Below are 11120 nucleotides of genomic sequence, written 5' to 3'. Positions count from 1 at the left end.
CTTTAAAGCAAAGACTGTACAAGACATTAAGAAGGACGCTACATAAACATAAAGGGGATAACCCTACACGTGGATAAAACAATCGTGAGTGTTTATGCGCCCAACATGAAGCACCAAATACACAAAACAGGTCAGAGCCAACATCGAGGAACTAATGGATACGATAACTGGAGGGGACTAACGTCAGTGGGTAGACCGTCCAAACAGAAAATCAACGAGGAAACGGTGGCTTTGAATGACACACTCGTCCAGATGGACTTAACAGACATATTCAGAACGTTCCACCCTAAATCTGCAGAATGCACATACTTTTCAAGGGCACGTGGAACATTCTCCAGAACACATCACATATGAGGCCACATAACAAGTCTCAACAAATTAAAAAACAAAAAAAAATTTTGCAGAATGCTCCCGTGTCCTCGCCAGTGGAGTTACAAATAGTGTTTGCTATCTGAATTTGAGCAAAACATACAGGACACCGAGACCCTGGGAAGGTGAAGGGACAGCCAGAAGGAGGACACAGCCCGGCAAGGATCCAAGAAAGCCAAAGCGGGACCCTGCACCGTGGGGAGCAGGCAGGTGGCGGGAAGGGTGTGGTGGGGTGGAAAGGGGCCAGAGCCTCGAGTGGCTCACTCACCGTTGCGCCTGACCTGGCCCAAGTGTACCGTCTTCTCACTGCTTGGACCCTTCCCCGGGCACCGCAGGAGGGACCCGGGGTCCTGAGGCTCCTATAGCCACGCTGGTATAGGCCTGACGTTCTCCGTCACATATGACAAACATCGTCTACAAAACAACCAGCAGAGGCCCCGTGGCTGGTCCTGACAGGCTCTAATCAGGCTTAACTCCTGCAGGAGGGAGCGGGGCCCTCGGGGGGCTGGAGGCCGAGGTTCAGGCTCCCAGGCTGGGCCCTGAGGCCTTGGAGCCCCTCTTCCAGGTGGTGGGTGGGCCTGAGATTCTAGTCATTCCCTTCTCTTCTGCTAGAGGGGTGCTGTCAGCCTGTTTTCCGAATGAGAGAGTGCTGAAAGATTCATTTTTTGCAGAAGGTGTAAGACAAATAGGAAATATTATTTCAGAGAACTTGCACAGGGTAATTATTTATGAATGTGTTACCGACCATATGGTTTCCCACGCTGGTTCGAGAGGGTAATGATTTTTGTAATTACCTGTGTTTAGAAATACCTTCATGCAAAGAAGTAAATATGCCTCCTGCCGAGAGCAGAAATGGTCTCTCCTCTTCCATAATTAGCGAGCTTTTCTTCAGCCAAAGCCTGAAATTACTTCTGGTTTCTCAGGGGCAACATGGGACACAGAGGCACAGGGCTGGGATCCAGCCCAAGGGTTAGGGCCTTGTGGCCTCGGATCCCCCTGAATCGTCCTCTGGGACTGACGAGGGCCGCTGTGGTGAGGGCGTCAGGCACAGACCTGCCTCAGGGCACAGGGTCCCCTCCATAGCCCGCGGCCCGGGCCCCTGGAACCCAATGTCACCAAGGTTCCACGGGCCAGGGCAGCCTGTGTGGTCCCTGTCTGTCCCTGGCCGCCCCCACCCAGCCGGCCAGTGCCCACTTGGTTCGACCACCTGGCCAGGAGGGCCACCTCCTACGCACATTTGGCCTGTCGCAGGCCTGTCTGGAGGCTCAGTCACCCCTGTTGCCCACAGGGAGGGGCCCCCCCAAAGCCAGCAGCAGTGAGATACAGGTAGACAAGGACCCTGAAGCACGCTCCATGAAAGATGTGGGTTGATTTTAAAGCTCTGATCTTTATTCTTGGGTGACGTCTTTCCTACTTTCGGGGGATAAGCTGTTTTTTAATGGACTGATGGGCATTTGTGATTTTAAAACGGTCATTTCTTGCTCCCTCGCTGAAGCTCTGCGTTACCCTTCTGAATTAAGAGTGTGTGTGTGTGCATGTGCGTGGTGAGGGGTGGGGAGAGGAGCCTGGTGGGGGGAGGGTGCCACCATCAGCCAGACTTGGATTTGGGGCCACACGCCCATCATGGAGCCAGTGGTCGGCCCTCAGCCGTGGGGACCCCGTGTGGCTGCACAGGCCACCTGGCTGCTCCTGGGTCTCCATTCTTCCATCCGCGAAGCAGGGACCCGACGGTGCCCGCGTCCGAGAGGGGGGAGATGCGTTTGTGCCTACAGGCGGTCCGGCACGGGGTGAGTGCCACGAGCAGGCACACACATATGCACGCGTGTTCCACGCGTGCTCGCGCTGCACCTGTCAAGGGCCCTGCTGTCTTGCCCGGCACTTCATTCTGTCGCGTCTGGAGAGATCGGGGAGGGACCCTCGGCCCCCTGAGAGCGGGGAGGAGGCCGCAGAGCCCCACCCCTTCCCCTTCCTCCTCCTGCCCACATCTCAGTGGCTCCAGGCAAACGATTCAGGTTGGAGCCGTGACGCTGCCCACGATCAAGCCAGGTCTCCCTGCGGTGTCTCCAGAATTTCCAGAAATGTCCTGTTCTTCGCTGACATTTTTATGTTCCGGGAGCCGCTTGTCACGACGCATGAGTGTGTGCGTTTGCGTCGGATTATCCTCCGGCCACGATGCCCAGTTTTGTGCAAGCGCGTGTGTTTTCTCTGGTTCCGGCGCAAGAGCTTATGAGGTCTGCCTGCTTAAGGAGTCTGCTCCGGGGGGGGGGGGCGAGGCCCCGTGGGCCCCGCCACAGCCCCTTGTCCCGCGAGGAGCAGGCAGCACAGCACGGGGCACATCCCAGGAGGCAGGTGCCCACCTGCCCCCGCGCTCGGACAGGAAGCGCGGGCCTGGCGAGACAGCGGGTCTGAGGCGGGACTGCAAGCCGGCTCCTGTGCTGCAACCTGATGGCAGGATCGCCCGCTGGGACTCGCGCTGGGGACACGCATGGGGCGCTCGCCGGGGCAAGCACGCAGTAGACGGTGGGGAGCGCGGGCCAGGAGCCGAGCAGCTTCTGGGGCATCGTCCCGACGACAGGCGGGCGGCTTCCGGTGTCATGTTTGTGAGATAAGGACCCTCAGCTCGGTCCACCCCGCTGCTTCTCGACGTCACGCACCCACTGCCTCGTCTGTTCTCAGCGATCAGAGCAGGGCGTCCACGCTGAGCCCGAGCCCTTGCTGGCGCTGATTCTGGTCCAGGCTTCTGTCCACCCGTCCGATCGCTGCTGATAAAGCCTTTGTGCCACAGCCTTTCTGAGACCCCCGGCGAGGCGGGCGTGTGTTTGCCTCCGAAGACCCAGAGCGTCCCCGGCTCAGCTCCTCTCTGCGAGGGGCTCACGGCGCCTGCAGGAATCGGACAAACACTCCAGCAACTCAACCTAATGAGACAGGAACACAGATGGCTTGGAGTTAGGTTTAGGGTTAGGCATAATGAAGGGAGCAGATGGGGAAATTCAAGTTAAAATTCAGTCAAATTTTAATTAAAAGATTATGTGTTTCCACCCTAGGATCTTGGGAAGATGAGCTCAGATTGCATGGCCCTGCTCCCTCCCCCAACAAACACACAATCCTGAACCTCATGCGGTCTGCACCGTGCGGACGTCCTCCAGCCCAGCGTCCGTGGTCCAGCACCAGCCCCCGACGCGCCCAGCCCGGAGAGCGCCACCGTGTTGCCCGCCCCAGCCAACAGGTGCACACGCTGCCCTAAGAGGGTGGAAAGTGGGGCTGGGGCACCGAGGAGAACGGGGAGCCGTTGGAGGGCACCTGGGCAGCAGAGGCGGGGACCTGCCCCCTCCACCCCTGCCCTCCTCTTCTGCTGCTCCAGACCGTCTCCCACGAGCTCGGGCTGTGTTCCTCCTGGGCGTGCTGCCGTGTCTCTCTCTCCCCACCACCTACTTTGGGAATCCGACCCCCCCACCCGCCACTGCCGAGAAGCTCTCTGTACCCTATAGTGAGGGGAGGTCCCTGAAGTCCTTGCCCTTGGGACAGCCCGGAAGTGCTCCCGCAGGCCCGCTTCCTGGAGAGAGAGAGGGAACCTGCCCCTTTGGGTTTAGTTGCTGCCTTGTAGCCCTCTCTGTAGAGACTGAGTGCTGAGAGGCCCCTGACCTGCTGAGGCTGTTTCCGGGTGGGCACAGACGCTGCTGGGAAGCAGGTTTCATGGGACTCTCCCTTAGAGGAGAGGGGTCACCTGTAAAGCACGAGAGGGATCCTGGTTGGAAGTGGGAGGTCGTCCAGCTCTAATTAACCAACTAATCAACTGGATATTGATTGTTGTGTAATAAATCACCACACATGGAGTGGCTTGAAATGGCACACATTTATTTCCGTGGGTCGGGATTCTGGGCACAGTTCAGGTGGGTCCTCTGCTCAGGGTCTCACGAGGCTACAAGACGAGATGCAGGCCCGGGCTGGGGTCTCATCTGAAGGCTCCACTGGGGACGGATCTGCTTCCCTGCTCACTTGCTTGTTGGCAGCAGTGTGGACCGTTGGTCACAGACTTCCCCCAGTCCCTTGAGCCCCGGACGTGGCACAGGCTTCACAGAAGCACGCTAGCCGACGGGCGGCAGTGAGAGCGCTAGCAAGGGGGAGTTGCGGTCTTTTGAAACATAACCAGAGCGTCGCCACCGTCATTCGTTGTATCATCTTTCTTCTAAGCAGTCGCAGGACCGGCCCGCACTCAGCGGGAGGAGACGACAGGAGGAGGTGGGCCCCAGTGGGTGGGGTCGCCTGGGCCATCTTAGACACTGCTGACCACATTATTCACGTCCGAGGCTTCTTTCGATATTAATGGTATTAAACCTGGATTCGTTATGTTTGCAGAAGGTATTTTTTCCTCGCCTTTTTATTTAATTTACTTTTGAAGTTAACAGTGGCTTTTTAAAAAAATTTTTTTTAACATTTATTCATATTTTGAGAGACAGAGCATGAGTGGGGGAGGGGCAGAGAGAGAGGGAGACAGAATCCGAAGAAGGCTCCAGGCTCTGAACTGACAGCACAGAGCCCGACGAGGGGCTCAAACTCACAGACTGTGAGATCATGACCTGAGCTGAAGTTGGATGCTTAACCGACTGAGCCAACCAGGCGCCCCAACAGTGGCTTTTTTTTTTTCCGTTATTATGTAGCCGGGTTTTCAGTGTTTTCCTTGGTGGTTTTCTTTTTCGGGCTTTGGGAATAGAAAGGCTTTTCTCTCACCCAGATCGATCACGCAGACTGATACCCACCTACGTGCTATAAGCTTCTTGTGTGGTTTCATGTTTAGTGTTAAACTCTGCATCTGTCTGGATTTATGTTGTTGTCTCTGGATGGACTTCACTTTTTCCCCAAAGAAGTAAGGCAATTTTCCCCAGCATCAGTTTTGATTAATCCGTCCTTTCCTCACCGATGTCAGTTTCATAAAGAGTGAAAGTTTATGTCTGTTGCAGGCGGTTACGATCGTCAGTGTTAAACACTGAGGCTAGACCTGCCCCCCGAAGGACTGGTAGGGAGTGGGCACCTATCTGGGGAGGAGGGCAAGACTGGCCTTGGTGGGAGGATCTGGGAGGACGACCTTTGGATGTCTGGAGCTGCCCCGGTGGGCTTGGAGCCTGGTCCAGCCAGGGAGGCACCTCAGAGAGCTCAAGGGTGTCTCTGCATGTGGGGGTCAGAGCGATCCCTCCTGAGAAACCTGAAAGGTGATGAACAGGCCATCATGGGTGGGGGCGCTGGTGTTGATTTGGGGGCAGCCTTCACGAGCAGTGTTTGTGGGGTGCAGAATGCTTTCTGGTGCCCCCAGGACACTGACTGTGTGGTCCACAGACCCCACGTGGACCCTGTGTGTGTGGGTCCTTGCTAGGACCTTTCCTAAGAGCAAACATCCGCGACAGAAGGCAGCTGTAGGTTCTGTGGGAATTTGAGGGTCTGAGGGATGGGGAGGGACGTGCCAGAATAGGAACACCAACCAGATGGCCTTTAACAGGCACCTGTCCCCGAGACCATAGTATCAGTTTTCTTGGCTGCCCTAACAAATGGCCACAAACTGGGAGGTTTACAGTAACGAATTTACTCTCTCCCAGCTCTGGAGGCTGAAAGGTGTACCTCGAGGCATGGGCAGGGCTGTGCTCCCTCCAGAGGCTCTACGGGAAGATCCATCCCGTCTCTTCCAGCTTCTGGGGGCCCCTGGCTTCCTTCGCTTTGACTGCTCTGGTCTCTGTCTTCATGTGGCTTCTCCTCTCCTGTCTCTTACAAGGACACCTGTCATTGGATTTAGGGCTGGCCTGGTCAGGACCACTGACATAATTATCACGGACCTGAAGAGCCGCTCTGGTAATAGATACCTGGCACTGTTCTTAGTCGTTCTAGACTGTTCTCGTCGTCCCTCCTCCTCCGAGATTCTGTTTCTTGGACAATCGGACTAGTTCATTTTTCTCAGAGAAAATTTAGAATTATTTTGTCAAGTTGGTCCCAAAATGTGACCGGGCTTTCTACTGGAATGGCACTGAACATACCCGTCCGTGCCGGGTGGGGTCTAGGTATCCCCTCACGACTGAGCCCTTGCCCACAGGGAGAAAGGCGGGTCTCCGCTGATTCAAATGTTCTTCGTGTCCCTCAGTCACATTGGCAGGTATGAACAGGTTGTACAGAATTCCTGGGAGATTCATCCCTAAATACTGTTTTCCAGTAATAGGATGTTTGCTTCAGGTTTCTCTAATATTGCTAATATATGGAAATGCTCATGATTTTTATGTTTTTGGTCTTTCAGCTGGCACAGCCGTTCGTTTGGGGAAATTTTCAATTTACTATCGGGGTTTTTCAGGTTGATAGCAATCTTACCCAGTTATTGCCGAGAGGGATCCTGGATTTATTTCTAGCAGAGTCTTGCCTCTTAATTGGGAAGCTTAATGCTCTTTAAGGAATCTTGGTCAACATTTGTGTAGCCATGCTGATGGTGTCTGGACGGTGACACGGGGACACGGGCTTCCCAGCGGACTTTTGACTCGGTGATGGTGACGTCCGGCTCCCCGCATGGCCCGTGGTTGTGCTCTGGGTAGGGCTGCGTTTGCCCCCTGAAGAGTCTTCTGGGAAGGCTCTGGGCGGTGTGCTTGGGGAACCTCGCACATCTGAGGGTGTCCCTCTGGCGCATGAGAACCTGGCCCCGCGGATCCTTCCTCCCTGCCCCCCCACCCCCCCCCCCCCCCCCCAGTTTAGCAGCAGCGGCTTTCTGTGCGGGATGCAGTGGCTGTTTTCACCTCTGTCTTGGCCTGAGAGGGCTCCTGGCTGTCGCTTGCACCTTCTGCCCTGTGCGGTCCCTTATCGCCTGTCCCACACCTCTGAGACAGGGGGTGTCAGTGGAGCGATGCCATCTGTCCACCTGAACCAGGCCGCTCCTCTGGGAGCCTCTACACACGCACCTGCACCTTCCCGGCAGAGATCCCAGGGCGCAGGGCACTGGCTTCCCCAGTTCTGACTTTGCCGCTGGACTTTGTGAGCTAGACGTTTATTCTTACTGTGCCATTTACTTGAAAGTCAGCAAGGGAAGGGCTTTTTAAAATAGATTTTATTTTTTAGAGCATTTGTAGGTTTTCAGAAAGATTGTACAGAAAGTAGAGAGTTATGGTAGGTCCTCCCTACCCGCCCTAGTTGCCATTATCAACCGCGGGTGAACCAAGATAGAGACATTATTAGTGACCGAAATCAATAGTTTACTCCAGGGTTCACTTTGTGCCCTAAAGAGGCGTGGGTTTTGCCAACCGCTATTATACGCCCACCTCCTGGATGTGCCCTGCGCCTCCTCCATATCCTTCTGTGCCCCGCCCTGAACCTGGCAACCCCCGGTCCGGCCACTGTGTCTGTAGTTTCATCTTCTAAGATGGGAGAACGCATTGTGTGTGTAAACGGGGGGCCAGCAGAAGAGAAGAAGGTGTGGGATGTCAGGAGACACGTCCGAGGACCTGCCTGGCGGAGCAAGGCCCCTGGGAAGCCTGGAGAGGAGAGTGTGCAGGGGAGGCCAAGAGCCGTCTGTGACCCAGGAGGGCACCGATGGCCCCGTGAGGGGCTCGGGGAAGGTGGTGGGGCTGCTGCAGGGCAGGTGTGGGGGTGCAAGCAAGTTGGGGGAGGGACAGGACGGGGAGCAGGTGAGGAACACGCAGATGCCTGGCCGGGCGGCAGGGAGCATGTGCTGAGGCCGGGACCATGCTTTGTAAGGGACCAAATCCCCTGGAATGCAGGCCTGGGGCTGTCAGGCTGGTGTGGCAGAAGGACGGGGCAAGGTCAGGGCTGCCTGTGGTGACGGGAAGGCGAGGTCGACCAGGGGCTTCGAGAAGCAAGAGCAGGGCCACTTGCGAGAGCTCTGATGTCGCGTCTCCTTTCACTAATCCTGACCACACCTGCACAACACGGAAGAACCCGGGACGCTTCTGCTTTGTGGAAAGTGGGGTTTGGTCTGAGTCTGGGGAACCGAGCTGTGCAGGTTTTCAAGATCCAGAGCTGAAGGGAATGACTCGTGTCCAGGGGCACTCACCCCTGGAGTACGCCCCGGAGCGAACGTCTCTGCAAAACATCTCTTTCCAAAGAATTCTTTCAATTCTTCTTCTTCTTCTTCTTCTTCTTTTTTTTTTTTTTTGGTAACATTTTGTGTTTTCATAAAAGCCATATTCCACCAGTGTTGTTCTATAGCACTCTCTCAGAGCCAGATCTATTTTTTAAAAAGCATTTGGCGCTCTGAAGTGTTACATGTGGCTTAGTGAAAACAGCAATATGCAGAGATTCAAAAGATGTCACTCCACGTTAGGTACAAAACGTGATCAGCCTTACTTATGATCCAACACAAACACAGAATTCAGATGTGGCGTGGTGGGAAGCAAGGGGACATCTTTGTTGGGAGGAGAGACCTTCCTTACACATCACGTTCCGGGGCGTGAATTCCCAGGGTTTTCCAAACTGCTCACCAACAGAAAGAGAGGGAAAGGAGACCTGTCCTGGGCACATCCTGTGGGAGGAACAGCTCCTCGGGGCAAGCCAGCTGGGAGTCTGTAGGATTCCCTACATGCCTCTGGCAGACGGGGCTGACCAGCCCTACCACATCTGCTTCCCCGGTGATGTCTCCCCGAAGACGTGAGGCTTGGTGGCTTGGCCTCCCGCTGGCTTCCTCCACTAAGTCCTCACACGCGTGGTCTTATCGAGGCCTTGTGACAGTCCCGGTAGAGATCCATGCCATGTCACCGCCTGCGGACGAGGGAACCCAGGTTCCTGGAGACACTGAGGCTTGTCTCCCAGAGGGCATGTGTGTTGGGTCACACTCGGCCGCAGCCGTGACAGTAGAGCAAACTCCAATGGCTGTCATGGTGAGCACCTGGCCCAGGTGTGCACTAGAGCAAGGTAGCTTCGGGGCAAGAGGGCTCACGGTTCTCTCGGTGGCCCAGGGACCCAGCTTGGGGTGTTCCTGTCGGAAGGCTACGCGTAAACAAGAAGAGCTCTCCTCCCAGGAAAAGTCTGGTGATGTTTTGGCCACAGCAAACAACTAACCATCGGGGCTGCATTTAAACTGTACCTAGTTGGTTAACAACTTCCCACCGGTACACACGCTTCCGAAAGCCAGCCAGTCAGTGACTGCCCCGCCCTTCCAGAAGCCAGCCAATCAGTGACTGCCCCGCCCTTCCAGAAGCCAGCCAATCAGTGACTGCCCCGCCCTTCCGGAAACCAGCCAATCAGTGACTGCCCCGCCCTTCCAGAAGCCAGCCAATCAGTGACTGCCCCGCCCTTCCGGAAACCAGCCAACCAGCGGTTACCTTCTCCTTCTGAAGACCAGCCAGCCAGCCAGTGACAGCTCTGCCTTCTGAACGCAGCCAACAAATGACAAGACCCATCCTTCCGAAAGCCAGCGGCTCAGCAGTAGCCCAGCTCTTATGATCCCAAGCCGCGAGAGCAGTCTCGCTTGGGTAACTGAGATGCCACGGCTGAAGGTCATCCTGTCCCCAGACATCGTTACCCAGGCTCTTTGCTTCAGGGAGGCTGCCTGCTGTCCCTCGCTTCATTCAGGTGTTTGTTCTGACCCTGAGGGGCCTCTTCCACGGGGTCTGTGCCATGCTGAGGCCCCACCCCAAGAGGCCTCCCGGCAGGGAGCAAGTCAGGCTTGGAGATGGGGCCCAGGACCCGGGTGGGGCTGGTGGGACTCAGGAGGGGCTGGCTCTCAGCTGGTCTGGCACTCAGGTGAAGCCCGAAGGCCTATGGCCAGAGCAAAGGATGTACCCGAGGGCTGAGGGCAGAGGAAGACCCGCTCTGACCAACTGGGACATTGAAGTGCTCCCCGGCCCCACCCTTCCTCCTAGTGGCCAGGACCTCAGAGACAACCGCTTCCCAGCACCCTCGGCTTCCAGAGAGGGTGGGGGCAGCCGCTGGAACACCTGCTTTATAGGGAAATCTACCAGGTCAGATATTTCAATTTTATCCAAAAAGCCTGAAGGATAAAGTACCGGTGATAAAGAACACTCTGTAGAAGCCCAAACAAAAACCAAACTCCTCCCTGCTTTATGCATAAATATTCTGGCGTTGGTAGTTTGCCAGGTGCCTTCCCAGTCCTCCGATTCCATACGATTGTTTGCTGCAGCAGCTCCCAGTGGTCCAGGGGCTGAGACAGCCCGGGGAACGGCCAGGAGGGTGACCTGAGGGACGCTCAGACACAGGTGGGGGCTGTGACCACTGTAGCCACGTTGTGTGGTCTGGAAGCCACAGTGGCCGATGAGAGTCTCGCTGGGATTGAAGTCCAGGAAGAGACTGGAGCTCTGATGTCCCAGCGGAGCTCCTGTGCACCTGCCGTGCTTGTAAGGCCTTGGCGGCCCCCCGGACTGGCCTCTGCATTGAAGACCCGATCGCATCTGTCACATCCCACACGTGTGTCATCTGACCGCTGACCGCTGACTCCCTTGAGGCACTGGCCTGCAGCCTGACCCTGGATCCTCAGCCCAGCGCCTCCTTCCTGGCAGGGTCTCAGCCATCCCAGGGGATGCCCCATCGGCCCCACCTGCATCCCAAATTCATGGTGACGGTCCACCAGGCGGAGGTGCAGAGCGCTTTGGAGCCAGTGATTGGCCGCACCAACGTCCAGGGTTGTGGCCGAGGCACCGTGCGCCCGCTGCGGGGGGTGGGGCGGCACACACACTTGTGTTCCGTGTGATGGAGGAGGGCAAAGCCGGTGGGGTGCGTCGTCCTCCTGTGCGTAAAAGTACCAATTCAGGCAGTTC

The sequence above is a fragment of the Panthera pardus genome, unplaced genomic scaffold (assembly GCF_024362965.1).
Source record: "Panthera pardus isolate Hobbes unplaced genomic scaffold, ASM2436296v1 HiC_scaffold_10, whole genome shotgun sequence".
In the NCBI taxonomy this organism is placed as follows: Eukaryota; Metazoa; Chordata; class Mammalia; order Carnivora; family Felidae; genus Panthera; species Panthera pardus.
This window is presented reverse-complemented; position numbering follows the sequence as displayed.